Source organism: Peromyscus eremicus, chromosome 4 (genome assembly GCF_949786415.1).
Source record: "Peromyscus eremicus chromosome 4, PerEre_H2_v1, whole genome shotgun sequence".
Classification (NCBI taxonomy): domain Eukaryota; kingdom Metazoa; phylum Chordata; class Mammalia; order Rodentia; family Cricetidae; genus Peromyscus; species Peromyscus eremicus.
Window position 1 is genome coordinate 31,749,778 of NC_081419.1, and position 27,144 is coordinate 31,776,921.

Consider the following 27,144-nt stretch of genomic DNA (forward strand, 5'->3'; position numbering starts at 1 on the left):
TAGTGAGTGTTATAGAATTGTGATAGTTGTTGCTAGGGGACTGTAACCTTCCCAGGATGATGCCACACTCCAAAGTTGCCAGTTCTCTCAGCCGTTCCGGACCCAGCAGAGATGCACTGTCAGCGGTAGACGGTGTTTAACTAGAGGCTGTCCCTTCACCCAAATTCATAATAGTTCCCCTAAGTGCTTCAATTCAGACAAATGTTTCTATTACAGCAGTACTCTTGGTTTGTTCTACCGAAAAACTTCCCTTCACGCTGACGGTGAAATTACCGTATTTAGCTGCTGTAAGCTCTTTGCCAAATATCGCACAGTTATTAGGTGATATAAAGTATTTTTCCAAAGGAGCTAGTAAAGCCAAAAGCGGCACAGCTCCGAACTCTATTTCCTCACTGTTTGCATTAACCAGTGACAAAACCTCAGAAACACTAATTGAGCCACTTTCATTCTGGTTCCATTGTAGGAACATCATTGGAGCTGACCTTTCTTAGTTCCAAGCTCCTTACGAAACGCTCCGGTAATCACCGAGCTTCATTCTCCTCTTGTGAAAAAACACAAACATGTCCTCGACCCCATATTAACACAGGATCGGGACCCTTCCACAATCCCGAGCAGGGATCTTTCCATTTCGCATTACCCTCAGCTAAAGGACCAGGAAGATTGGAGTGAACTCTAATATGGCCCACAAAGCATGGCAGCTTTCTTTTGTAGATAGCATAAGTTTCCTTCATATCTAAGACAATGTTCAGTGTATAAACTGCTCTCTCTTGCTTTAAGGATTTTAAAGTGGCTTGTTTGATCTTATAGGTAGCTTTCTGTCATCCAACTACCGTAAAACTTTGCACAGCTATTAGGGTAAATAAGTCATTTTACCAACCCCCAAACCGCGAAGTGCCTAGTTCCATATCCTTTCAATGTTTCATTGGAACTGACACTTAAAACTCTTAGATGATTTTCCTCCTTATTCTTTTAAAAGCTGTATTTTAAAGTTTACCATGAACGTATTTTCGAGCTGACAAAAGTGTTTCAGGGCAATGTCGCCATCTTTAGCAGAAAAACTACCTTTCCCAGAATGCATTTCCCTTATATCAGTCCATAATAGTATCAGTCCCTTAAATCAGTCCTTTATATCATTTCCCTTATATCAGTCATTTCCCATAGTTCTTTTTGGGTCTGAGAGTCAACTTTTAAGTTCTTTTTTACCAGACTTGCTTACAAATTCTTGCCCGGGAGGTTTGAACAAAGTTTTTTGCTTTTGCAACGGGAGATTTGAACAGGCATTTTATATTTTCAATTATGGGACATTGGGAGGTTTCTGGTCTCTCCTCAGCTGGCTTTAACAGGTGTCTCTCCTTTAATTGACACTGGCCCCCAAATCAGAACTGCACCTGCCTCGTTAGCGCGCATTGAGGTGGACAATTTCTGATAGCAACTTTCCTCGGGGCTTGTGTTTGTCTTAGCCAGTCAGTGAAAAACATTAACAGAGTTTTTTCATAGCTCTTTCAGAGAGATTTTCTCCCACTGATCTATCTCATTTTGCTTGTTCCTTCCTTCCCCAGATGCAGAGCTTCAAGTATCTGCGGCTCTGTACCTCTGCTAGCTGCCCTTGGAAGTAGGGGCTTTTTTTTCTCCCCCCCGAATCTGCCTCAAATTCTAGCAGCTTTTTCAGGTCATTTTTCTGGGGAGGAATCGGTCCCTTCTGTTTCTTTAGAGTCTTTCTCCAAGACAGTTCCCAGTTTGGTCTCAGTTTATCCCCTCTACCCCAGAAACAGTTTCCGACACTACAGTGGCGGCTTTCCCTGCTACTGAAGGTAGGGGCTTTTTGTCCGTTTGTTTTCTGGGTCTGTGTGGTTTGCGTACAGACTGAAAATCTAACAAGGGAGGTTTTTGCCATTTCTAAACTCCCATTAGGACAGGTGTTTTGCCTTATCAGACCTTCACCTGGCCCAGTCCCCCAGTGGGTTGCATTTGCTTGTCTGGGTGCTCAAGGACAGAGCTTATTCCAGAGGCAATCACCCCTCAGGGCTACACTCCCTCATCTCAGGGGAGTCAGTTGAAACAAAGCTTTTCTCAAAGAGGTGTTTTCTCTGACAGAAAAGAAAGCTTTACTCCTGGATAGTTCTGTTCTGCCCTGGCTGGGCTCTTTCCCCAGACAGCGTTCTGACTCAGCAGCACAACTGCTTCAGACACAGTTCAGCTTTACTGTTTTCCCAGAAAGGTCCTTACTGATAGGAAAGCTTTTTTCAGATGTCTTTTTGCAGCAGTGGACCTACCAACCCGGGACTTGTAGGAAAGCAGAGAACTGTGCTGTTCCCACTGGCTTTAGCTTTGGTTGTTCATTAGCAACCTTCCCCTGGGTCCTGCACCTTCCTGCCTCAGCTCTGTGCTCCAGGAAGTTTGCAACTGCAGGAACCCTAGTATCCCTGAAATGCACTCCAACTCAGAGAAGCTGGCCAGTGCCTCTGGGTTTTTGCTCAGAAGAGAGGATACAAAGCTAACAGTTTGCATTGCTTCGGGGGATCTTTGCATTAGGACCATTAGGAGCACCTTTTCATTCTGAAATGCTCAACTTAGAAACAAAACCCTTGATGCCTCAGCTCGGTTGTAACTGAAAAGCTTGGCTTTTTTGCTTTTCTCAGGTAAAGTTTCTGGCCCTTTTGGGCTCTCTGTAGCTCTTTACCCACACTCTCCCAAGCGTTTCCCTCAGGGTACTCTGACCCACTGTCTTTTACTAGCTTGAAGAGACAGAGCTTAGAAGAGGTTTTTAGGAACTTGTCCCTGCCTCCTGCATTGCAGGGACAATTTTTAAGGCTTGAAAAACAGAACTTAGAGGTTTTGCTGTCTTAAGAGGTTTGTTGTTTTTTCCCTTAGAGCTAATCACAGGTAGTCCCCATACTAATATCTTCAGGTGATTCTAATTTTTGTCCTTCTGAGAGAAAGTTAAAGGCTTTAGTTTTTAAGTTTGAGAGCTTTTGAGAAAGATGAAGGCTTTTTAGAGTTTTTTCCCCCAAATTTTCCAAGAAAAGCTTTAAGAGAAAGGTTTTTTTCCCCCCAAGAGAAAGAGCAACTTTTCCCAAAACTTCCCAACTTTAAACTTTTTGGCTTTTTACATCCCCATTTTTGCCTCAGGGAGAAATCACTTTCTCCTGCCGCTTGGACTTAGCATTTCAGCTGCCCCAGGTCAAAAGCTTCCATAGGAAACTTATTCTTCCCCATAAGCTCGAAGAAGAGTTTTACTACCCAAGTAGCCCAAAGAAAGATTTTTTCCCCCAGTTTGCATTCAGAGCCCCCAAGTTAGAAAATTGAAGAGTTTTTGTCTAGTTGCCTTACTTATTTTTTCCTACACAATCTTACACTTCTAAGTTTTTCCTACACTATTTTACTACCCTATGCCTTATACTTATTTTTCACAGATAGAAATTGAGAAAGGGATAGAAGATAGAAAATTTTGACAGAAGAGAATTTCGCTGCAGCATCGGACATCCTTCCAGTCCGCTTTCCTTTTCTCTCGAGGATAAAACCCCTGCCTCTCAATAATATATATAAAAAATATATATTTTCCATAACACCGGCATGCCTCATCCACTGGCAGGGCTGAACTCAGCACTTTCGCCAAAAACTAATAAAACTATTATTTTCCTTTATCTTTAGTCCCTATTACTTTGTCTTTAGTCCCTGTTCATTTGTCTTTAGTCCCCCTTCTTTTTTAGTCCCCCCTTTTTTTCTTTAGTCCCTTTTTTCTTTTTTCTTTAGTCCCTGTTCATGGCGCCATTCTGTGGGGCGTTTACCCAACCACCCCCACAGTTCCCCAGAGTTTTCTTGAGTGCGAGCAGCAGGAAATATTAGATAAAAGGATTTATTGCGGAGAATATCGCGGAGATAAACAGATAGAAAATAAAGGATAGCCTCGAGAGGGCCTGGAACCTATTCCAACAGGCCCCGACTGTCTCTGCCCCCAGGGTTTTTATAGAGACACCAAGGGGTGGAGCAAAAGACCTCCTCCCCCAGCACAGGCAAGTGCAGACCATCTCAGACACCTGCACTCAGGCCCGTGGTCTAATCATCCTCTATGTGGACCTGCTGGGTAAAGCCACGAGGAACCCGAGGACGGGCTCCCACAATAAATACATCTTTTTATAAAATATATGCATTGTGGCGTATCTAACCATGCTTTTGGTTTTCAGTTAACTAACGATGAAACTTGACCATCAGAGGTATTTTCTTTTTAAAACCCAACACATGCAAAGCTTCTCTGGCCTGTGCAGTTTTATGCTATATGTGACTCTGCAATCTCCCGGCACTTCACAAGGGCCCTGTACATCATGATCATCCAAATGTCCTGTATTTCCTGGCCTTATCAACTGTCGCCTAATTCCAGTACTGTAGTTGCAATCACATTATAAAATGGGAGATGATTTGAGAATGTGAAAAATAAGCTATTAATTCCATCACCTGGATCAATAGAGCCATTGAATCAAGTAAGTACCAGGACATTAATCTCTGAGGCACCATTTGAAACTGATGGCATCAAGCTATAACAATGATTCCTAGGAAACAGACTAGGGAACCAATATTAACTACTTTAGCATAATACTCACCATATTTCCTTATCATCACAGATGATAAATATTTGCTCTAACTCTCACTTTATTCAAACAGGATTTAAGGGAATATTTCAGAGACTGAGCTCAAGAAAAGATTTCCACTTTCATTTCTATGCCTTTAAGCTCATCATAAAAACACTAAGTACACTGGGTACAGTTACTTTTAAAAGGACTGACTGGTTCTTAAAAGGAATCAATGTCTCCTAGAACTTACTGCACTTCTGGGGTTAAGTATTGGCTTTAGAACATCCCAAACAATAATAATAGTGATGAACAGAAAAAAATTTTACAAAGGAATAGAATATTTTTAAAAATATTCTTAGATAGACCTAGTAGTGCACACCTACAATATATAATAGCTAATGCCTATATATACTTATATTACTTATATAAAGTAATATTATATACCTGTATATTAATTAATATACTACATACTTATACATACTATATATTATTGATGAGAGTCATGTCAATCACAAAACAGTCATTCCAAACATCATGTGTACCTATACTCTGAATGTACAGCTTAGGCACCTTCACTGAAAGGAAAGATGACTCAGAGTGCAACTCTCTTTCCTGGATTGTCTGAAAGGCTAGGAGGAACTCACTCCTCGCAAAGCTTTTGCTCTTTGCTATTCCGAGGACTGACCCTCAAGTGTTCCCAGAGCAGACTGCTGAGGGATGGAAGTGTGACCCAGGAAGGGAAGCAAAGGAGCAATAGACAAGGCCCCTTTCTTGGCCTCTAGAGTAGAAGTCTTCAGTAAAACATTTGCCTTCACAAATGTAGTCTTCCACAAAACATGCACCAAACACACTTGCTTCTTTTAAAGATTCTGAAAAAGCCAAACATGCAGATTTAAAGCCCACACACTGACACCTTACTCAGTGTATTACATAATGCCATGGTAATTGATCATTTCAGAAAGCAAATGGCACACAGTGGCATTTGTATCCCAAAGGAAGAAATGCTTATCCACAAACAGAACATGGTTTTAGACGCAGAAAAAAAAAAATCTTAGAAACTATTTAATCAAATTTCTTCATTTTATACGAGGAAAATTGAGGAGTCAGGAGATAAGGTGCCTATCCCAAGCCACAACTAATAAGAAGCCAAGACCTCCAAATCCAGATGCTCTTTCAATGATCCTCTATCACCTCCTTTTCCAAAACAGGATGTGAACCAACTGTAAGATCTCAGGAGAGCAGTGAGTCTTCTACCTGTCAGTTTCTATTATCGCTCTGCATACGGTTCTGCACTATTGCTGATTTTTCTACAGAACACCTTGCACAGAATGTGACATGTGGTGAAGACATGCACACAGACATGGAGTCATGAGAATACAGTCTATAAGATTTAGGGGAATCACTATAAAAAAAACTATGCAAGAGTTCTAGAAATAAACCTAAGTTCTTGGTAGGAACTTGTGTGATAACAGGCATACTTCATTCCCGAAAGCAAAAGCATATTGTGTGTGTGTGTGTGTGTGTGTGTGTGTGTGTGTGTGTGTGTGTGTGATATGCTTCTGCTTTGGGGATATATGTGATACATATGATATATATCAATAATTAATACTTATTAAGTAACTCAGTTTTGGGAACCACCAAGAACCATTTCATTATTGCATCATTATTGTGGAAGCTACAGAGACAAGGAAGTCAAGGCACAGAAAGCTAAGAAACATAGCCAGATGTCTTAATCAAACCCCTCCCCTCAATACCCAGCAGCCTATTTGGAAGAGGGGGGAGAAAGAATATAAGAACCAGAGGTGGTGGGTGGCTCCAAAGAAGCAGCATCTTCCAGACACAACAGGACAGATACACATATGAGCTCACAAAGTGTGTGGTAATATGCATAAGACCTACACAAGTTCAAACCAGACAAAAATCCCAGCATGGAAAAGGGAAAGTGGACACAAAGTCCCACTCCAAACCAAACAGCAATCTTCAATTGGTATTTGCTGGAAAAGGAAAAAACTGTTTTCTTCAGTGCAGTATCACTGCGTGTATTAACCGCCCTCCAGGGCAGGCCCCAGAAGCACTTGACCATCACCAGATAGACTCCATTTTTTTGTGTATGAGCTTTTTGTTTTGTTTTGGTATTTTTTTGTTTCAATATATTTTTGTTTGTTTGGATTTTTATTTTTTGAGAGAGAGAAAGAACATGAAGTTGGGAAGGTAGAGAGGTATGGAGGATCTGGGAGGAGTTGGGGGAAGGGAAAGAATATGATTAAAATATAGTATATTAAAAAATAAGAAATAAGAGAGAAAGAGACATACTTAGGGACACAGCTAAGAAGTGGGGAGCTAGACTCCATCCCAGGAGCTCTGGAAGTGAGGCTCCCCTTTCAATGACAACATTATTAGACTGCACTGTTACCTTACAGAGTAAAAAATTAAAAAATAAACTTTACATTTTCATAGATGACACCCACGTTCAGTATAAAAGTAAAAATTTTTAGTTTTACAAAGAATTAAAAGTACTGAGAAATGCTTTCTGCTATGGCCATGTCGTTCACCAAAATTTCAACAAAGCTGATGACAGCAGCAGCCCTGGGAATCAGAATCATTTTCCCAGATGATGCTCACGCTGAAGAGAAAGGTGAGCCTAGGATGTCATAGGAACTGTTAAAAGGCGAAAGCAGAGCACTGCCATGTGCTGTCCACACCACCAGGCTCTCGACTGGGGATTGCCAATATTCACATGGGGGGAGAGCCTTCATTTCCGTTCTCAGGAATGCCAAGGCTAAAAGAAAATCCAAATGCTCTCATTTATTTCACTTACTTTGGCTTTTTAAAGAGTCTCTCTTTATGGCCCAGGCTTGCCTGGAACTCACAAGCCTTCTGATTACATGCATGACCTACTATACCTGTTCAAAACATCCCGCTTTAAGTGTAAACATTTTTAATATCTCTCTAACAGACTAGAAACAGGACATGTGAAATACTAACAGTGGAAAAGTAGCTAAGTCAAAACGCCTAAAACTGCACACTGATGTTTTAAAGACCAGATAAATGTGGAGGCCGAGCAAGTTCTGGTCTTCTTACAAACAGCCTTGAGAGCCGTCTGGACGACCTCCTTCCTGTAAACCAAGATGTGCTGTCCAAACACTGCAGTTTCCCCTGAGCCTCAGGCTCTCCACAGTCTTCAAAGGTTCAAAGCCTGGGCTATAAACATGCACAGCTCCCTATCTCTGCCATTATTTTATATGGACTGTAAACTCTCCTAGGTCTGCCTATTCAGCTGTGGCCTCTAGTGCCCTGTCATTAATACATAAGGCACAAGCCTCCACTACCCAGCTTTGGCAACTGCGGGTTGCAGTGTGGGGCTGTGTAACTAAATGAGCCATCACCAAAAGTCTGGCCAAAGTCTCTGACCACCCATGACCAAAGGCTTCAGGATCTGACAGGTAATGAGTGGATGCCGTCTCTGGCAGCACACTCCCCTTTTTGCTGTGCAACTTGACTGCAGCCTTGCAGGCAGCATTTCACACCCCCATCGTGCCGGTCAATGCCAACGAACCCACCTGAAACACCTGAGCACACATTCCAGACTATTGCATGTTAGAACCTGCAGTGTGTGGGCGGGACATGCGAAGTCCTCTCCTCTGAGAAGAGAAGAAGAGTCTAATTGCAGAAACCAGACTTTCAGTGTTTTTCTAACATTGTCCCTCAGCATGGAAGTTTTAATTAGTAGCATAGTGCTAGAATTTTTTTATTGCTATGTGAAGTTGCTAATGGGTTTCATTTTTTAAAAATTCACATAAATTTTGGCTTGGGAGGAGGGCAGAATTTCCAATAGTTTCTGAAATGGTCCTAAATACACTTCTGTCATCTTGTACTACATGTTTATGTGAAGTGGATTCTCAGCAACTATAAAATCAAAATACTGGTCAACTCTGAAAATTGTTCAAAATGTTCTCTGTCTTGCAATATCTACTATTCTCCTAAGATTTAATGGTTTTATGTGTATGACTGTTTTGCTTGCATGTATGTCTCTGCACCACAAGAGTGCCGGGTCCTGTGAAGGCCATAAGAGGGCTTTAGATCCCCTAGAAATGGAATTAGAGACAGAGGTGAGCCACTATGTGAGTGCTGAAATTGAACCCTGGTCCTCTGGAAGAGCAGCAAGTACTTTTAGCTGCTGAACCAGCTCTGAACCCAAAAAGTTTGCTAGTTTGCTTCCTTCCTTCACTTTTTATTTATTTATTTGTTTGTTTGTTCATTTGTTTGTTTGAAAAAGCTTCTACTTTTGTAGCCCTGGCTGTCCTGGAACTTACTATGTAGACAGAGCTGGCCTTGAACTCACACCATCTGCCTCCTGAGTGCTGAGATTAAAGACATGTGCTATCATGCCCAGCTTAACTGTTTGTATGAAAGTAAACAGCATTCTTATCCACAGTCCTCAATAAAACTGACACTGTGATGCAGATTTTCATAAAGACCCATATGGGGAGGACCATCACCCTTGAGGTTAAACTTTCAGATGCTATAGAAAAGGTAAAATACAAGATCCAGGTTAAGGAGGGAATTCCTCCTGCTCAGCAAAGGCTTTGCTGGTAAGCAGCTAAAAAATGCCATACTTTGTCTGACTACCACATTCCATGAAAGTCCACCTTTCATTCTGTGTTGAGACTTCCTGGGGGTGCCGAGGAAAGGAAGAAGTCTTACAGCATTCCCAAGAAGACTAAGCAAAAGAGAAAGGTTAAGTTGGCTGTGCTGAAATTCTGCTAGGTGGATGAAAATGCAAAATTAGTTGCCTTTGTGAAGAGTGTCCTGATGAATGTGGTGCTGGAGATTTCATGGCCAGTCACTTTGGCAGACATTACTGTGGCAGGTGTTGTCTGTCTGACTTAACTTTTTCAACAAACCAGAAGACAGGTGATGAGATGAACTAACAAAAAGACAGGAACTGAAACAAATTTAAACAAGTACATTCATCTAATTAGTGCGCAAATTTGATTTAGTCTTTAATAGATGGTGAAATTATATGTACACCAGAGGAATTGTTTGAAGACATTCTGAAATTTTTTTTTAACATTCTATGTGCATGATTGTGCATGTGTGGGCATGTGTTGGGGGGGCGGGGCTTGGACAACTTTATGGGACCATTTCTCTCAATCCACCTTCATGTGGTTTCTGAGGACTGAACTAGATCCTTAGGCTTGTGCACCAAGCTTTTTTAATCTGCTGAGCCATCTTACCAGCCCAAAAAACTGTTTGAAAATAAATTTATAATTTATTATCAGTAAATTCTTCAATTGTGTATCTATTTTATGTACTTATATACCTTGGGTTGCATAAAATTTTCCTGTGTGACTATGGGCCATTCTCAGGTGGCTGGTTAAAATGGCTGTTTTCACAGCCCCTGTGGTTGATACAAACATATTGAAAACATCTAAGTCTGCCTGTTTTTTAAGCAGACTACAGATCTGTAGAGTTTGCTGGGCCTAACTTTTAATACCACTGCACTGGTATGTGAGTGAAATCATGACATGACGTGTATCTGAAAGGACAAGTGGAAGAGGCAGGACAGACAGAAAATGATAAGCAGTGCAGCTGTGTCCTCTGGTCCCTTCAGAGGCCTGGCTTCCGGGGGGAAAGGACGTTAAAGAAGAGACGGAGGACAGAATGAACAAGGACCATCAGCAGGGTAATGAGATCCGATGGGAACGGTGGACTAACGCAGGGGAAGGCTGTGCTCCCTTCCCTTTAGGATGGCTTTGCATGGTTGCTGCTGGCTTTTGACTGAGCACCACACAGATGACAGTGCCACGCAGTGATGTGGCATCTACTGAGGACATACAATTGGAGGCACGGGACTATATTCTAAAACTCTGGACTCGATTGTCCTATAAACATGAAACGCCCCTTCCGGGGGCTTCTTTGCCAGGTGATGGACTTTGAGGAAGTAGATGGATTCTGAGGACTCTAATCTTATTAATGGAGTTACATCATCATGGATTCATTATATAATGGTATTACCAAGAAGTAGTAAAAAGAAGAAATTCAGACCTACTTGGAGGAAGTAGGTCACAGAAGCCATATCCTGGTCCCTTCCTGTCTTCTTTTTTCTCAGCTTCTTATCTACCATGAGATGGAGAAGTTCCTCTGCCACACATTGCTGCCACAATGATGTTCTATCCAAGCACAAGAGGCCAAGAACCCTCCAAACCCTTGAGCCAAAACAAACTCCTGAGTTGTTCTCACAGGTACTTCAGTCATACAGTGCAAAACGAACTTACCACGACTCGTTATACTCTAGAGACAAAAGCTGTAAGGAAAGAATACAGAAGCACCTGGACAAGGGTGACGGTTGAGACTTATACTTCCATCCGTCATCTCAAAGTGGAAAACTAGCCAGGAACTAGCAGGAGGGGCAAATTCATAGGTTCATTTGTAAGGAATTTCTCTCTTAGCATCATAACAATTTAATCTGGCAGTCATTTCTATATATATTTTAGAAAACCACCACTTACAGGAATTTGATTGAAGAAAAGGCTGTGTTCATCATTTACTTCACAGACCCTGGCTTACTACCACAATAGCTCAGCTGAGTGAAATAAGTGCATTTCTCCGTCAGATATCTCACACAAACTGCAAGCATTTGATCTACTTCTGTAGCTAGTGACGCCGAAACCCAGTCCTTAGACTCATTTACAAACCAGTTTTCATACTCTAGAAATGGACAGTGAAGATGTCTCACCCCAGATGGATGCTCTGATGCACCAAAGCATAAAGGCCTTCGGTCCACTTATTTCCAAGAGAAATCCAAACCTTAGTATCTCTAGAACATTTTTCTGAAGGCCTTTAAATCCATCAACCCTCTGTTTGAAATTTCTCTCCCTCCCTAAGAAGCACAAGGACATAGCTTCATATATAAAACAACTGCATAGCACCTTTGGAGGCAGCAATCATTCTGTAGTAGAAGTGTGGCTCTCAACTCTCTTGGGTGTCTTTGTTTCTATGGTAAAAATATGCCACTTAGTATCAGCCATCAGTTAGCAAAGCATGAAGCGTACCCATGTCGGGATGAATGTGATGTACAAGACTGCACAGTATATACGCACATGTGAGTGCAGAGACATTTAGACAAACAAACATAGTTACACAGCTTATTGAAAACAAGTAGTCTGAAAAATTAAAATAGAACAGTGTATAGTACATATAGATTTAAATACATGCGCTTATATATATATACATTCAAATATAACATATACATTATAATCTGTACAATTTTCTTTGACTTCATCTTTTACAATTATAATCTCTCTAATGGTATCGATAACTATTTTATGTCTCCTTTCTGTGATTGAAAATATTTGAAGACTGTGTTTTCCTCTGTAATAAATGCTTTGAATTAAGACGGAATCTTTCTCACTGAAAATGACCAAGTTACTCCCTTTCAAATTTAAGCATCTGGAAATGGAAGAGCTTGGATCCAGGAAACCAGCTATCATGTATAGCTAACCCTGGCTCCACTTTGCAAAATACTCTGAGACTCTATGCTTTCTTAAAAATCATTCAAAAATTCTATATGGTAGTGCAAAGCACTGGTTCCAGTGTTTGCATGATTGATACTTAGTCAGGTGAGGACAAGACTTAACAGATTAGGACGTAACACACAGTTGCAGGTCGAGAACAACCTAGTTACATGGATGTGCACTGACAGCCAAAAACACCGTGCAACAGTAAGAAATGACTGCCTGAGAGTAGTGGGGCTCATGTAACCTCTCTGCTCTTTGACGCCCCTTATTCATCCCTATTTAAAAACTGTTTTTATTTATATAACAAAGCACCAGGACCTGTATTAATGTACACTGGAGCAGTAAAAGTAGGGTGTGGGAAACACGGACACAGGAGCCAATGACAGCCTGTATACACGGCCCACTGTAAATGGGCTAGTGTCAGCATAGACTTGTCTTGAATGCATACTCTATTATCCATGTTAAAGTGACCCACAGAGTAGTGTAGGGCTGTGGGTGAAGCTTGGTAGCAGGGTCCTTGCCAAGCATGCACAAGTCCCTGGTTTTCATCCTCAGAAAAACCAAAAATGTGAAGTCATGTGACAGTCTATGTCAAATCTCTGCTCTTAGTAGAGACCTTGCTGGGGGCCACTGAATGGGGGTTTTTGTTGCTGTTGTTGTTTTATTTTCTTACAATTGGGAATGATCTTGGCCCTTGACTAGCTTTCTGGAACCCAGAGCAGAAGTTAACAGACTTGCCCAAACAGGCTCCTCAGGACTAAAGATTCTGATGTGTCCATACTGAACTATGTTCCAGCATGTTTCTCTGTCCTGTCTTATATGTACAGTAGGAGACAGTATCTATAGCCATAGAAGGATAATCTCCACCTCTGGACCAGACTCTTAAGAAAAACCTCCCACCATGGTGCCAAAATCTCTTGACCATGGGGCTGAGATGTGCTCACAGTGTATATTGATGCTGTATTCTTAGAGTAAAATATCTGTCTCTAGGAAAGATGATCTGTTACAGATTCATGGCGTGGACACACTAACTACAAGCATGACTGACATGCTGGTCTCTGTACACCCCCTCAAGGATCCACAGTAGCACAGAGTGGCGGGGGCTCCTCAGCCCCCCAGAGGAAGTGCCATTCTGAGCTCTTAGTGCCTGTCGGCCCTCAGGTGGTAGCTAGTCCGAGCGAAGCCTTCCACACCTATCAGCAGAACTATTCCACGAGCTCTGCTTTGATCTGGGCAAACCCCACACTTACAGCCATAAATGCATTGGCACTGAGAGGGACTGCTGAGGATGTGGCACTCCAGGTGTGGCTTTATCTGGCACTCCACCGGCTCAGCTATTTAGGCCTAGTCTTCTCCATTGGCTTGAAGCTCTCTCTGTTCACACCATCTTGGGTAACACATCACATTATTCTTCCTTATAAAAACAAATAAACTCAAATGAGCATTCAGGGTCAGGTCAGCCCTCTGAACATCTCCGTCTTCCCCTCTGATTTATGTGCCACAGTTTTTCATCCCACCCCAAAAGCCTCCCGGACTCTCAACTGAGAACTGGCCAGATGCCTTCCTTCACTCCTCAGCCTGTCCACCTTCCTCACTTCTGCAGATGTACACAGTCCCCAGGAGGCTCAGCCTGCTGGCTATCACTGAGTCACCGAAAAGACAGCACCGCAGTGCCTTGCATACCCTCCATCAGCTACAGCCACGAGTCAAGCCACAGTACCCTTCTCTTCCTACCCTGCAGGAAAATCAGCTGTCCTGAAAGGCTGGACCAAAAGGAAAAACAAATGTTTCTGCACTTAACCGGCTCCCCTCTGACCCAGTGCATCTGAAATTTAGACAGTTCTGGAGAACAAGGAGCTGCACACATTAGTTCCTAGGCGACTCTGCTGCTCACAGCAGCTGGTTTCTAAAAGCATTTCTGGAAAAAGAGAAAACAAACTGCAATCCACTTCAAAGCAACACTGCCCAAGTTTAAAACTATGGTCAAAAAGGAAAGCGTATAACTCAAGAAGGCATCGCATGTTTTATAAGTGAGTGTGGGGACAGAGTGTCAGAAATGGTAAGGCCCCCGAGGAACCCAGCTGGGAAGCTGGTGACTAAACTCAGTAGTTGTCTCTTCCATTTCTCAACCCTACCTGCGAGAGCGGGCCTTCTTGACTTCAACCCCCACATTACAGACTACAGTCACTTGCAATAAATTGACAGCCTGGTCATTTTGAAGCACGTTGTGCGAGATGCAGAGAGAGTTTTCAGAAGAAAAAAAAAAAAAACTAGAGTTAGAGTTTCTGCTAACGCAGACAGAAAGGGGAAATGGAAAGCCTTATGAGAACCGAGGGCTGCTGTCTGTCATGGACAGCAGTTGTGATGCGTACGTCTACACTGACGTACGCCATAGGGCTCTTTTTTTCTGTTATAATCTGTTTATTGGGTGATTTAGCCAGAGAACCTTATATAACACATTTCAGTTTTGAATGTAACAACATGCATGGCATTGCACTCATATAAAATTCAGACTCCCCACAGCACGTCCCATGGGCCGCCCCCAATCATCCCTCCTTGCAAGGTTTCTATATAAGTGATACAAAAACAGGTACCACCACTGGCAATAGTGGAAAGAAGAATCCAGCCATCGGTTTTAACCTCTCTGCACACTGTACGGCATACTACGCTACAAATGCAGGGACTGAAGAAAATCATTGCATCCTAATTGTAAAACATCGCAGGAGGCTGAGCTTCAGGACAGGGGACGGGAGTCCAGTTTTCTAAGACCAAACCCATGTGAGTTCACTTCGGTCTTCCAGGACATAGTACAGGGACACCACCTCCCGCCTCTGCGCTGGAGTACTGTGTGCACGACCCTCGCAGCTGATTTCCTTAACAAAGAAGCAGCAGCAACCGTACTGCCTGTCTGGCCAGTAAGCACATAATAGCACCGCCACAGCTGAGGACCTTCCATTCATTCTAGCTCAACAAACAGTGTTATTATATAATGAATGAGTCTTCCCCGCGAACCCTGCGGCTGGGAAAAGCAGCACTTTCTGCACAGTTTAAACCAGTCTTCAAGGGGCAGTTACCCCCTCGTGAATCAAACGTGGCCCTGGTCATACAGAAAGCCCAACAACCTATTCTCGTAGGTGGCTTCGCTATCAAGTTCATTTCCCTCTTGCTTGACAATAAATAATTTCAGTTAGCTGTAAACTACACAGAGAACACCCAGCTGCCAGCAAGCACCCCGATGCTGTTAGCTTTCAGCTCCATGTTTCCTGTGATGCCTAAGAAACAGGAGGGGGGAATGGGAGGAGGAAGAGGAGGGGAGGGGGAACCGGCTATCTATGAAATACTTACAGCCTCCGAGTCTTCAACTCCATGCAGGTACAAATTGTCATACATGGAGGTCTGATAATCCACAGCACCTCTTTTAAGGCAGAAACAATATTGCTGCAGAAACCACAGCAAGAGCTAAAAAAGAAAAGGCCTCTTTGGAAGAACTGTGCCTGCCTTATCAATCCCTGTGAATTTACCAGGCAAGCTGCTATTCATTCACATCACACAGGGTGAGGTTATCCCCAGAGGCAGTCCAGACCTGGCATTTTATCTGCCTCCCCAATACAGAGCATAAAAAGCAAAAGCCTTCCTCAACCACAGACTGGTGACAGAGCTAGGAAAGCGGCCTCTGATTGGCTCGGCTTCCCTGCTTCAGTCAGCTGAAGAGCGTTCCCTGGGAGAGTGGAGGGTGACTCTGAGCATCCTATCCAGCATAGAGATGCTTCCTGTTTCGCCCGTATCGCTAGTTCTACAGCGAACGCTTAGCAATATGGAAAAGGCTGTTTGAATGTTTAGAAAGGAGGCTATTAGATACTCAGAACGCAGCCACTCACCCTCTTGATTCAATGGGAGGAGGGAGCCGAGCAGAGATTTTATTTTTGACGATTCCTAAAGACACGCATGCAGATACCAATCTCTACCCAACACCTGTACTTTGCAGAGGTGATTTAAGTTGCAAGGACACTAAGTCACACAGAAAATCTGAATCTCAGTGAAGGTAAGTGGACAGAATACAAATGGAAAGATGTGCGGCATTTCTACAGGAAAAGTTTTCAATATTTTCACCAATGTCTCTCTCTGCCTTACTGGCAAGATAACAGCCCTCTGTCACTAGTGAAGTCTGGAGAGGAAGCCAAAAACCTCCCGACTTTTAGGTGCAAAATTTTGCATTCTTTTAATTCAATTTGTTTAACACTTAGTGACGACTAAGTTTTTGCTAGAACTCTTCATCTGCTTCCTGTACCTAAACCTTCAACAGTCCAGAACAGCATTGATCATTCCCCACAACTCACACAGGAATGTCCAACTCCCTCCCCCTGCTCCCACACCATACTCACACTGGCCTAGGACAAACTCTATAACGGGGTCACCTGGGATGGAGTTCCTCCACTTACGGCTCTCTGCTCACCAGTGATGGATTGCAACATGAACCAGGAAAATCTACAGCTCCCTCCAAAAAAAAAACCCAGTTAAATTCAGAAAGAAACTAGTGAGGGGTAAAGAACATCATCTAGAGAAGCTATGCTGGGGTAAGAAGTAACCCAGACACTCCGCATCAGCTTGGCCACTAACTTGCCAGCTGACCTGGGCCAGTCAGTCATCGCCTCTGTGGCCTTTAGTTTCTTCAGCTGGGGCACTAAGGAAAGAAGCAACTCAGAGAAAGGACTTTGCAGATCTAAAGTGCAACATAAACACTTACCAGTGACAACCCTGCTTTGTCAGCCAGAAGGCATTGGCTGTATTTCATGGGAGCTCAGCAAGGAGTCACTGACCCAGACCTGGGAAAGGAGGTCAGTCTCCCAGCCAGTGTCTCTGAAAAGCCTAAGACCAGAGCAACAAACTGAGTCATCCAAAGTCACCCAAGAGCTACCAGAGCTCAGGATAGCACACCCATTCTTCCAGGTCTGTGATGACCCAACCATTAATGGCTTTCAGTCACACTTGGACATCTCAATACCTAATCACTTTCTAATCTGAAAGATGGCAAGGCGACCCGGGTCCTCCAGACTCCCTAGATGGCAAGTTCACACAGGATGTTGGCTTTGAGTCTGTGCCTACCCAGAAGACAGCGGGTAGGTGTGCTCCACAGAGTCTACACAGATAATCCTGAGCTGGCTCCACCTGCTGACCACTGTGTGCTGGTGCAGGACGCTGGCCAGTGGACCACCCAGCTCTCCAGAGCCCCAGACTGCCAGAGGACCGGGTTGGAGGAATTCTAAGCTCAAATCCGTGTGTCAGATTTGGTTGTATTTTAATACAGTATTATTAATTCTTTGATAATTTCATGATGTATCTTCATCATTCACCTCCAGCTCCTCCATCCACCCAGATCCAACTCTCACCTCCCCCTAACTTTAGATCCTTGTTTTAATGAACTTTTTAACTAGTGCCATACAATGTTTTAGCCAGAATATACAGAAAGCCAAGGCAAGGTCTTTTTTTTTTCTCCTCAAATTCTCCAAGATAGTTCCTTACTTTACTACTTCCACTGAGAGTATAGCCATTTCCTGATTATTGTTAAAGAAGAATCAACGAAAGGGAGAGAAAAGAGGTTGTCTACTTTCAGCCTCGACCAAAATGGGTGAAACACTCCCTGCTGGGAAACTGCAAGGCTCAACTGCTCCCCCACATCTGGCTGCCTCATGCATGCACTACCTACTAATGCTGACGCAAAGCCCAAAAGGCAGGTTGTAGAGAGCAGGGCCTGCGTTCCGAACCACTCATACGGCTGTCTACCATCTGACTCAGGGTGGGCTTGTCAGTATGGAGCCCTGAGTCAAGCACAGCCTCTGTGTTACTCCTTCCAGCCCCACACCCAGCTCTGGAAGGGCAAGGGCAGGTGTGTAGCAGGACCAGGCTGCCTCTGCCTGCTTCCCATGAATCAGAGACAAACGCAGCAGACTCGGAACCACAAGCCAATAAGGGAGCCCAGAAGCCATCCAATCAAGGCGTGCTTCCCACCCAGGAAGGGTCACTTGCTCTCCTCAAAGCCTGTATTCTATATATCTCTTCTTGCCTTGTATTATATGTAACTTAGGGTGTTCTCTTCCTTCCCTGGCCCTGTGCCCACAAATGGCATAACCAGTTTTGCTCTTTCTGCCTCCCGGCCCCCTCCATCCTTTCCCCTCCCCTCTGTCCTCTTCTTTCTTCGGTTACACAGGGTCTCACTTGGTTGCCGAGCTAGGCTCAAACTTGAGATCTCCCTACCCCCGCCTCCTGAGTTCCGGGATTTGAGGCCTACACCATCACAATCAATTCTCCTCTCCTCTTCCTGCTTTCCTCTGCACTCTCCTGTGCGTATATGTGGTAGAGGAGTGTGTGTGCACATGTGTGTGCACATGTGTGTGCATATGGAGGCCAAAGGTTAATATTAGTTATCTTCCTCAGCTGTCCACCTTTATTTTTTGAAGAAAGTATGTCTCACTAGACCTAGAACTCGCCAACTTGGCAGGCCTGATTGGCAGCAAACTTCGGGGACCTACTTTCTCCCCTGCCTCCCAGTACTGGGGTTACAGATACACACTGTATCTTTCACATAGATGCTAAGGACCTGAATTTGGGTCTTTGTGCTTATGTAGAAGAAAAAAGCCATTTCCCCAGCCCCCATCTCACTCCATGATGAAGCTTTCAAGATAAATGAGAGCCAGGGAGCATGTTCCCAAGAGTTACTGGTGAAGTAGAGAAAGGTCACCATGGTGAGGGGGGGGGGGGGGGGCAGAATCCTGTGCTTTCCTACCTTCTCCATTGTGAAAAAGATTTAATCAAAAGCCAGTTAGAGGCCAGTGAGGTGGTGTAGAGGGTAAAGGTGCCCACACTACACGCTGAAAAACCTAGGTTCAATCCTCAGGTAAAGCGGGCAGGAGAAAACTAATTTCCACAGAGGGTCCTCTGACCTAGACATGCATGTGTGCCCCCCCCACACACAATAATAAAAACTAAATTTGAAAAGCCATTTGGTCACCCATAAGCTGAGAGCTAAAAACTGAACAACAGACTGGGACGTCTGCCCCCTTCAGGATTGGAACCTGTCCCACCTACAAATCACCCAAGGTCTCAACCCAGTGTTTGGGTAGATCCCATAGTGCAGAAGAACCTTGGTGAGGGACTTGGTTCTGGGAACCCCCAAAGGAGCCCAGGCATCAACAGAAAAAAAGAACTTAGAACTGTAGATGGGAACTGATCAGCTTTGTCCCAAAATGTTCTCTGTCTGGGTTTAGAAGTTCCAAAAGTTTCTCGAAGCTTCCTGTTTCACACCATCTCAAGTCCCTAGCTTTTGATGAAGGAGTGCAGTGAGTCTATCAGGTTCAAGTTCCAAGAGCTAAATTTCAAGGGTACCCCCCAAAGCAAGACGTGCAAAAAAAACCAAGGATGGGACCCTCATGCTTTTACCCACGAATTTCCCAGGCTGAAAGGATGACAGAACCACTCCTCCTAGTTTCCTACCTCCAACTGAACTGGGATCACTGGGAAGCCTGGAGGTCAGTCTTGCACTGGTATTTCAGTACCACACCTGCCACTTACAACTGAGTGGCTTGAAAACCATAGAGCCTCCTGCAGAGGCTGCCACACTGTGAGGGTGCTCTCCCCACCGGGTTTCACCAACACACTTCCTTTTACCTCTCCACACACACACCGTGGCTCACTCAGAAGATTCTACACAAAGGCATCACTTGTATGCGTCTATGTCTACAAATCCTACATGGTTCTGGCAGAGCTTCATCTTGGTGTTTGGCAAATGCCTCAACTGATTCAGTAAGATGAGGAAATGGCAGGGCCCTTACCAAGGCACCTGGTATGGTAAGACATCATTTTTTCCATTTAGTCTTTCTTAGCTTCAGACATAGTGATCTATGAGAAGTTACTTTTCTTTACCAAGTGCTGAGCCCTGTGGTTCAGTAAACCCACGGGTTTGTCAGGAGAACAGAGGACCAAGTATCTTTGTTTTCTATTTGTTTGGTAAGGGTGGTAGAGAGGGACAGAAAAGGTGAGTGTAAGGTGATGTGCTATGAGTTGTGGGTAGCCATGAGCAAGATAGTTGGAGCAGTTTTAGAAGCAAAAGGAACTGATACCCAATTATTTTTCAGCCAGATTTCTCAGAAATTTAACTCTTGTAGGCCAACGTAATTATATATTCTATGGCAGGACTCTTCGAGGTCCAGAAAGAGGCTGAGGAATAAAGTTTGGACTCAGCAAACCCAGCCTTCCTGTTGGCTCCACGGACTGGAACAGAAGCTCAAGGTCTTTGGCAGTTTAGCCCTGGGAATTATACTGCTATTTTGTCAGTGTCCATGCCTCCTTGCTGGCTGATTTTCTCCTCTTCTCTGCAAGCACTCAAGCACTCCTTTGCCTCTGGAACTGCGTGTGGCATTGCAAGTGTTAATATCATAGCTTTGATGCATCCCTGACTCCCTCAGACAGGTGCGGCAACGTGGCAGAAGGGAGAACAAGAGAAAAACAAAATTTAAAACCAATGACCACAGACACCAGATTCCGCGTCTAGTAATATTTTGATCTAAGTCTTCTGAGTTTGTCTTCAGCCTCACTACCCAGGCATGTCCTGGAATCCCTCTGGGCCTCATCTGTCACTGCAAGGTACCAAATGAGCCCTAGAACTAATGAGCTAATATGTGAACAGCACAGAGGAGGTGGAGTGGACCCATTGGCTTTTGTTTACGGTAGGTAGAAGCAGGGCTATGAATACTACCACCTGGAAGGCCCATACAGTGCATTGTGGGTAAAGGCAGCCCTTGGGCCACGTACCTGCTTTGGGTGTGTCAGTACCTGCCACTGTGTACCAGGAACACCATGGAGCTGGGAGGCTATGAGGAAGGACTCTAGAATCAGGCTGCCTGCATATCTCAACTGGGCCTCATCCCAACTAGGCAACGCTGAGCTACTTTGACTTTCTGTACCTCGATTTTCTCACTTACAGAATACAGATCAGACCAAGGTTCTTGTGCAGATCGGAGTATACAATGCTCAGAACGATGTCAAGCACAACCTTGGTGCTCCACATGCATTGGGCGGCTGCTGCTGTGACTAGTATCACCCTCCGCTTGGGCTCTGACATTAGCTCATACAACCCTTTGCCTCTGGGGTAGATTTCCTAGTATTTGCACCTGATACAGGGCCTGATCCTGTCAATTCCCACATGGGTCCCTGGGCTCAGTCATCAAAGCTGAGACTAGCATCCTGCCTCCTGTTGCCCTACTTAACTGCATGCCAGCTCCTTCCGGCTGCCTACCTGCTTTATCTGGCCTGGCTGACTGCTCCTTATGCTAATGTTGGCATGCTCGCAGGCGCTCCTCTACCTCCCAACACTTACCACTCTCTGTGCCTCTGGTGTGCCCTCCTGCTCTCATGTTAATCTCTCCAATTGCTTGGCCTGTTACCTCCACACCCCACCCCGTTGCCCAAAAACACCACCCTCAGGAAAGCCCTGTAACAAACACTACTGACAGTCATATCAAGCGGGCAAGAGGAGAGTGGAAAGGGCAGATGGATACAGAGAGGTTGCGATGAAGAGGCAGACACTGAAAACTCCTAGACACCCCAGGTAAGAATGAATACGTGGACCAGCTCCCCTCTTCCCTGTCACGTTTGATGGCTTCAGGAGAAAATACTTCATAATTCATAAAAGAGTGAGTGAAGGCAAGGTATATAAAAAAAATACCTGTGGCCTACTCAACTTGCCAGAAAATGACAGACTCTTCTATGATTGACATATTACTCAGAATCTCTCACCTTCTCAAATTTCTGCTAGGAAAAAAAAAAAATTCAATCTCTTGGCAAAAACATTCCATAATGCCACAATTTTCATGAATGCTACATCCATTTATTTTCCAAAATAAACCTAGGAGATTAGCCCATTGGTCTCCTCCTTATTTCCTGCCCATTGTCTAGCCACCGTAACTAGCGCCCCAGTTCCAGGTTTCAGCTGGCAGTCACTGACTGCTCCTCACAACCACAGTAAAGACTGGGACACTAAGATCAAGACATGGCTATCCCTCCCCCCGGCCGCCGCAAAAGCACCTGGGGGACACCTATCCTGGATATACTGAAGCAAGACCTGGACCACAGAGAGGGCTGCAATCAAAGCTCTCGCCTTTCCAGAAACACTGATGAGGAACGGGAAGTCATTTGAATCCTTTATCTGCAAAGATTCAGCAGGAGTGGGAGGCAGGAAGGGAGCAGCCCTGCTCCCTCAGCAAAGCAGAAATGAATCAGCTCCCCAAGTACTACTTGGGGTGGTGCCAAACCCCTTCCACCAACATGGGGCTCCTTTGACCCCAGGATTCCAGGTCTGTTAGGAAGGATAAATGGTTTTGGTTTGGGTTGGGCTTTAATGTGAAATTTTCTGTTTCCTTACTACTTTTAGGTTAAAATATATATACATATATATACCTTCCCTTTGAGGAAAAGTTTTTCTCTTTGTTTGATAACCAGTCAATGGCAAGGGTCCATACATTCTTATGCACCGCTGAAAAGCTCTTCCAAAAAATTAAACAAATAAAATCAGATTATATGGCTCCTATTAAAAATCTTCTAATGCCTTCTCACCATTTTGGAATAAAGACCCAAATCCTGAAAATGGGCTAGCATGGTCCCTGCATTTCTTTTTTTTAGAGTCCTCATTCTGCACTCTCTCTCCTGGGCACCAACCCAGCATCCTTGGACACAGCAATTTCCATCACCAGCAAGCAACCTTGTCTATCCCGACCTCTTACTCTGAACTCTACTTCCTCCCACAAGCACATGGGGTGAGAATGATGAGTAATGTCTGTAACTTGAATGTGATTTCCATGGTGTTTTAGTCAGTGTTCTATTGCTGTGAAGAGACACTACGACCACGACAACTATTAGGAAGAAAAGCATTTAACTGGGGCTTGCTTACAGTTCCAGAGGTTTAGTCCATTATCATCATGATAAAGAGCATGGTAGCATTCAGGCAGCCGTGATGCTAGAAAAGGAGCTGAGAGTTCTATGTCTGGATCCACAGGAAACAGGAAGTGAGAACCACAAGGCCTCGCTTGGGCTTTTGAAACGTTAAAGCCCACCCCTAGTGACACACTTCCTCCAACAAGGCCACACCTCCTAATCCCTCCAAAGTAGTGCCACTCCCTGAGAACTAAGCATTCAACCCCATGAACCTATGGGGCTCATTCGTTTTTTTTTAATTAATTAACTAAATGTTTGTTTGTTTGTTTGTTTGTTTTACATCCTGGCCACAGTTTCCCCTCCCTTCTCTCCTCCCAGTCCCGCCCCCTAACCCCACCCTCATCCCACTCTGTTGCCACCACCACATATGGAAAGAGAGACTGTAGCATTTTAATCATCATCATAGTCCCAGTGCCTAGCATAGCACCTTGTACATGGTCAGCTTTCTAAAAATCTAATAGCTCATGACTGCCTTGAATCCTTGGCCTCACCTGTACCTTGGCTGCCAAAACAGTGCAGTGACCAACAGAACAAGTTCACACAGTAAAATGTGGGCAGTTTGCTTTGATTTGGGCTTTTAGTTTCTTGGTGTGTTTTTTAGCTAAGGAAATCTGAACCATGAGTATCTCTCACCAAATTACCTTTACGCTCTAGCTGAGAGGCAGGGGATCTGCTCAGATCCAAATGTTTATAAATCAAATAATGTATGTTTGGCATTGGTGTGCTTTGTTTCAAAGAAAGAATGACTGACAATGTGTCAATGGAGAGTGTTTGGGGGAAGGTTATTGTTTGTTGGTTGGGCGGTCAGTTGATAGACACAAGATCTCAGACGAGAGCTCATCAACTTCCATGTTTCTATGCTTGGCAGCTGATGTCCCCTCTGTCTGGAAGGCTAACCCCTCCACTCTTCCACCCTAGCCTCTGGTCTTTTCTATTTGGTGAATGTATTCCTTCCCTACGGTCCAATGTAAATGTCACAAAGACCTCCTCTCACAATTAGATAGTACTTCTATACCACCACGACCCTCTGCTAAACCCTGACACCCTTTCTGCCTCCATAATCCATGCAGCCTCATCTAGTAGAGACTATGCAGTAAGTATAAAGAGAAGTGAATAAGCTAGGAATTCGTAGGTCAATTTCAGGGCTACTCAGGATTCAGAAAACTAGTCATCAGCTGGGAACTTGGCTCTGGGCTGGCCTTGCATGAGTGCGGGCGCTCTTCTTGAGTAGACTAGATATGCAGACAGGCAACTGGTGGAGGGTGAGTGGGGAGGAATGAGACAGAGACTAGGAGCGTTCTCAAAATGGGATTTTGGAGAAACACTCAGTTGCCTTTGGGGAAGAATGCCACACCACACATTCCTCAAAAGCAAACACTATGTCTTAGGCATCTTCTGAACGCCTTTCATTGGCCCAGTGCCTAATACAATAGCATGTAAATAACAGAAGTTAAAAAAAAAAAATGAGAAGAAAGCTAATGAAGGTTGCGTGACAGAACTTCCACAAAGGAACATGGCAAGGAGGGGACTGTGTACCCCAAGTTCTGCCATACTGTGTGCAGCTTTAGACACCTGGTATGCTAAAACCCCAATGAGAAACAAGAAGATATATCTAAGTCTCAAATACTGAGCACTCTAGACCCTTCCCGAAAATGGACCTAGCTCTTTAAAGTACTGTTAGACACCAATAGGAGCACCTCAGGCAGCTGATCAGTCCTAGTCTTCGGGCTAACTGGACTCAGTGGCTGCGCCTCTCTGGGGTGTCAGAGAGAAGAGTGGTTTGGGCACACTGCTGGCCTCTGACCTCTATTAGTGTCTGTGGCAGAGGACTAAGAGCCTGAGCAGTTCTTTTCCATTTCTTCCACATTACAATAAACCTAGGTCCACGTCCAAGCACACGGTCTCCAAGTAAAACCCCAACTACCTTCCACTGCCTGTGCCACACCAGACGTTGACTGTGTTCTAACCAAAAGACTGGGAACACAAGTCACACACACCATGTACACACCACATCCCAAAGAGGATAATGGCGGCACCACATACTCTTTTGCCCGTTCCTTTAGATATGGTGTTGATGAACCGGTCCATGGAGGACCTCACACTAATCATGAAGAGTTAACAGGATAAAGAAACTTCTACATTATTAAGTGAGAGACATTTTCATTATATCAGGATAAATTCTGGGAGGGTAGGGGATTTTTTGATTGCAGCAACTCAGTTTAACTAAACCAACCATAAAAACAACCAAAACATATAGGTCAATTAAACAAGAACAAAGGCAATCATAAAAACAGGCCCACAAGACTAATACTGGACTTGGAGAAAGATAACTCACTAGGTTATGTCATATCCTCTAAATTTTCTTTCACTAAATGCTAAAAACATCCCAAAGATGGTCATCAACAGCAAATCCCCAACTGCTCTCCAATCCACATCAGAAATAGAGTGCTGAGCCTATGAATTTTCTAAAACAAAAACAAAATGCTGTGAGCTATACACACACACAGAGAGAGAGAGAGAGAGAGAGAGAGAGAGAGAGAGAGAGAGAGACAGACAGACAGACAGACAGACAGACAGACAGAGAGAGACAGGAGAGAGACAAAGAGAAGACAGAGACAGACAGAGACAAAGAGAGGAGAGAGAAAGATGGATACTGAAGGAGACAGAGAAAGATGAGAGAGAGAGACAGACAGACAGACAGACAGACAGAAAGACACACACAGAGAGAGAAATTTATAAAGCTCAAATAAATTCAAAGAAGTGCTTCAGCCAGAGCTCTTTAGTAGGTCTCTATAAAGAGAGACAGTGACCACCTTTTAGCAAAGCCCTTGAGGGCTTGCTCGGGGAGATCTGGGTCTGTTAATTCCCAGTTTGCTTGGTCATTTCCTCTCCAGTACTAGATGGAACATTTGTTGGAGCATGGAGTCCGAACTTTCCTCAAGAGACACAAATGCAAGCAAACTGAATTACTCAATCTAAATTCCAAATCTCCGAAGTGATTCTCACATCAAATATTCAAGAAAAATAACAATAATCTCCATAGAAAACAGTACGAGTTGGAGAAGAAATAACAATTAAGACACAGTTATACTGAGAGAAAATAAATGAGAGTAGACAACATGGCCCAGTAATCCCTTATATGAGCAGGTATGTCTCACAAGCACTAACAAACTACAGGCCTTAGTAACACATGCTCACACACGCCTTTACAAAATTATTTGGCATTGCATTAAAACAGAAAATGAATTTTCACATGTTTAAAAAAGGCAGGCCTAATAATTTAAAATAACCATATCCAAATAAATATTTACCTATTACATGCCTTACGGAAGCTTGGGCTCACTGGATGAATTCTGAATTCTGTGTGGGAGGGAAAGCTATAAATACTGCTTGACCCCTCTGATCTTTTATGCCTCAGAAATCTATTTTCTTATAAACTGGGAGAGGCAACCATATCACAATTTTCAAAGCTGGTAGTTTAAGCAAATTACTCTAATAGTTCCTTTTAGTTACCTTTTCAACATCAAATTAGGTTTAAATAAATAGGCAACATCACAATATAGCTAAGTGGAAATCAGTAGAGAAGCTGTGCCCAATCATAATGCTCCCTGTGGCTCTCTGACCTGCAGGTTCCATGAGCACAGAATGACGGCATCAACATGCTTTGAGTGTCAGTATGTAGAGCAAGACACTAACACACACTAATCATCTATTCCAGAAAGTTCAATAACACATTGGTGGGGTTCTCAGAGTGCTAACAGCTGGCATGAGAATAGGAATGCTGTTGATAAATGTTCAGCTTTTCATTGCTTAATGAGAAATTACAAGTGTTTCTCAACTGGTTCCCTTCAAAGCTCTCCACTAAAGTCTTAAATTGAAGGACAGTGTCAGGCAGATGGCCCACGGGGCATCTTACGTGAATAGGAAGCCATTAACCAACACAGCAACTTTAAAATCATTATCCTACCCCCAATTAAATGAGCCAACTATTTAAACCCTGAGGCTCAGAAGGAGAAGCGAGGAGCACCCTAGCTTCCTAACCAGCAGTCTTCCTCCCCTTTTCCCATCAGCTC

At 43.9% G+C, this 27,144-nt stretch overlaps 1 protein-coding gene and 1 pseudogene across 1 annotated transcript in view; one reads left to right on the forward strand and one right to left on the reverse strand.

Annotated features, from left to right (window-relative positions):
* Positions 1-27,144, reverse strand: part of Cacnb4 (calcium voltage-gated channel auxiliary subunit beta 4) — a 267,754-nt gene that overhangs the window by 125,729 nt on the left and 114,881 nt on the right. The gene's annotated exons all lie outside the window — the stretch shown is intronic.
* LOC131909143 (ubiquitin-ribosomal protein eS31 fusion protein-like) lies at positions 9,027-9,486 on the forward strand (annotated as a pseudogene).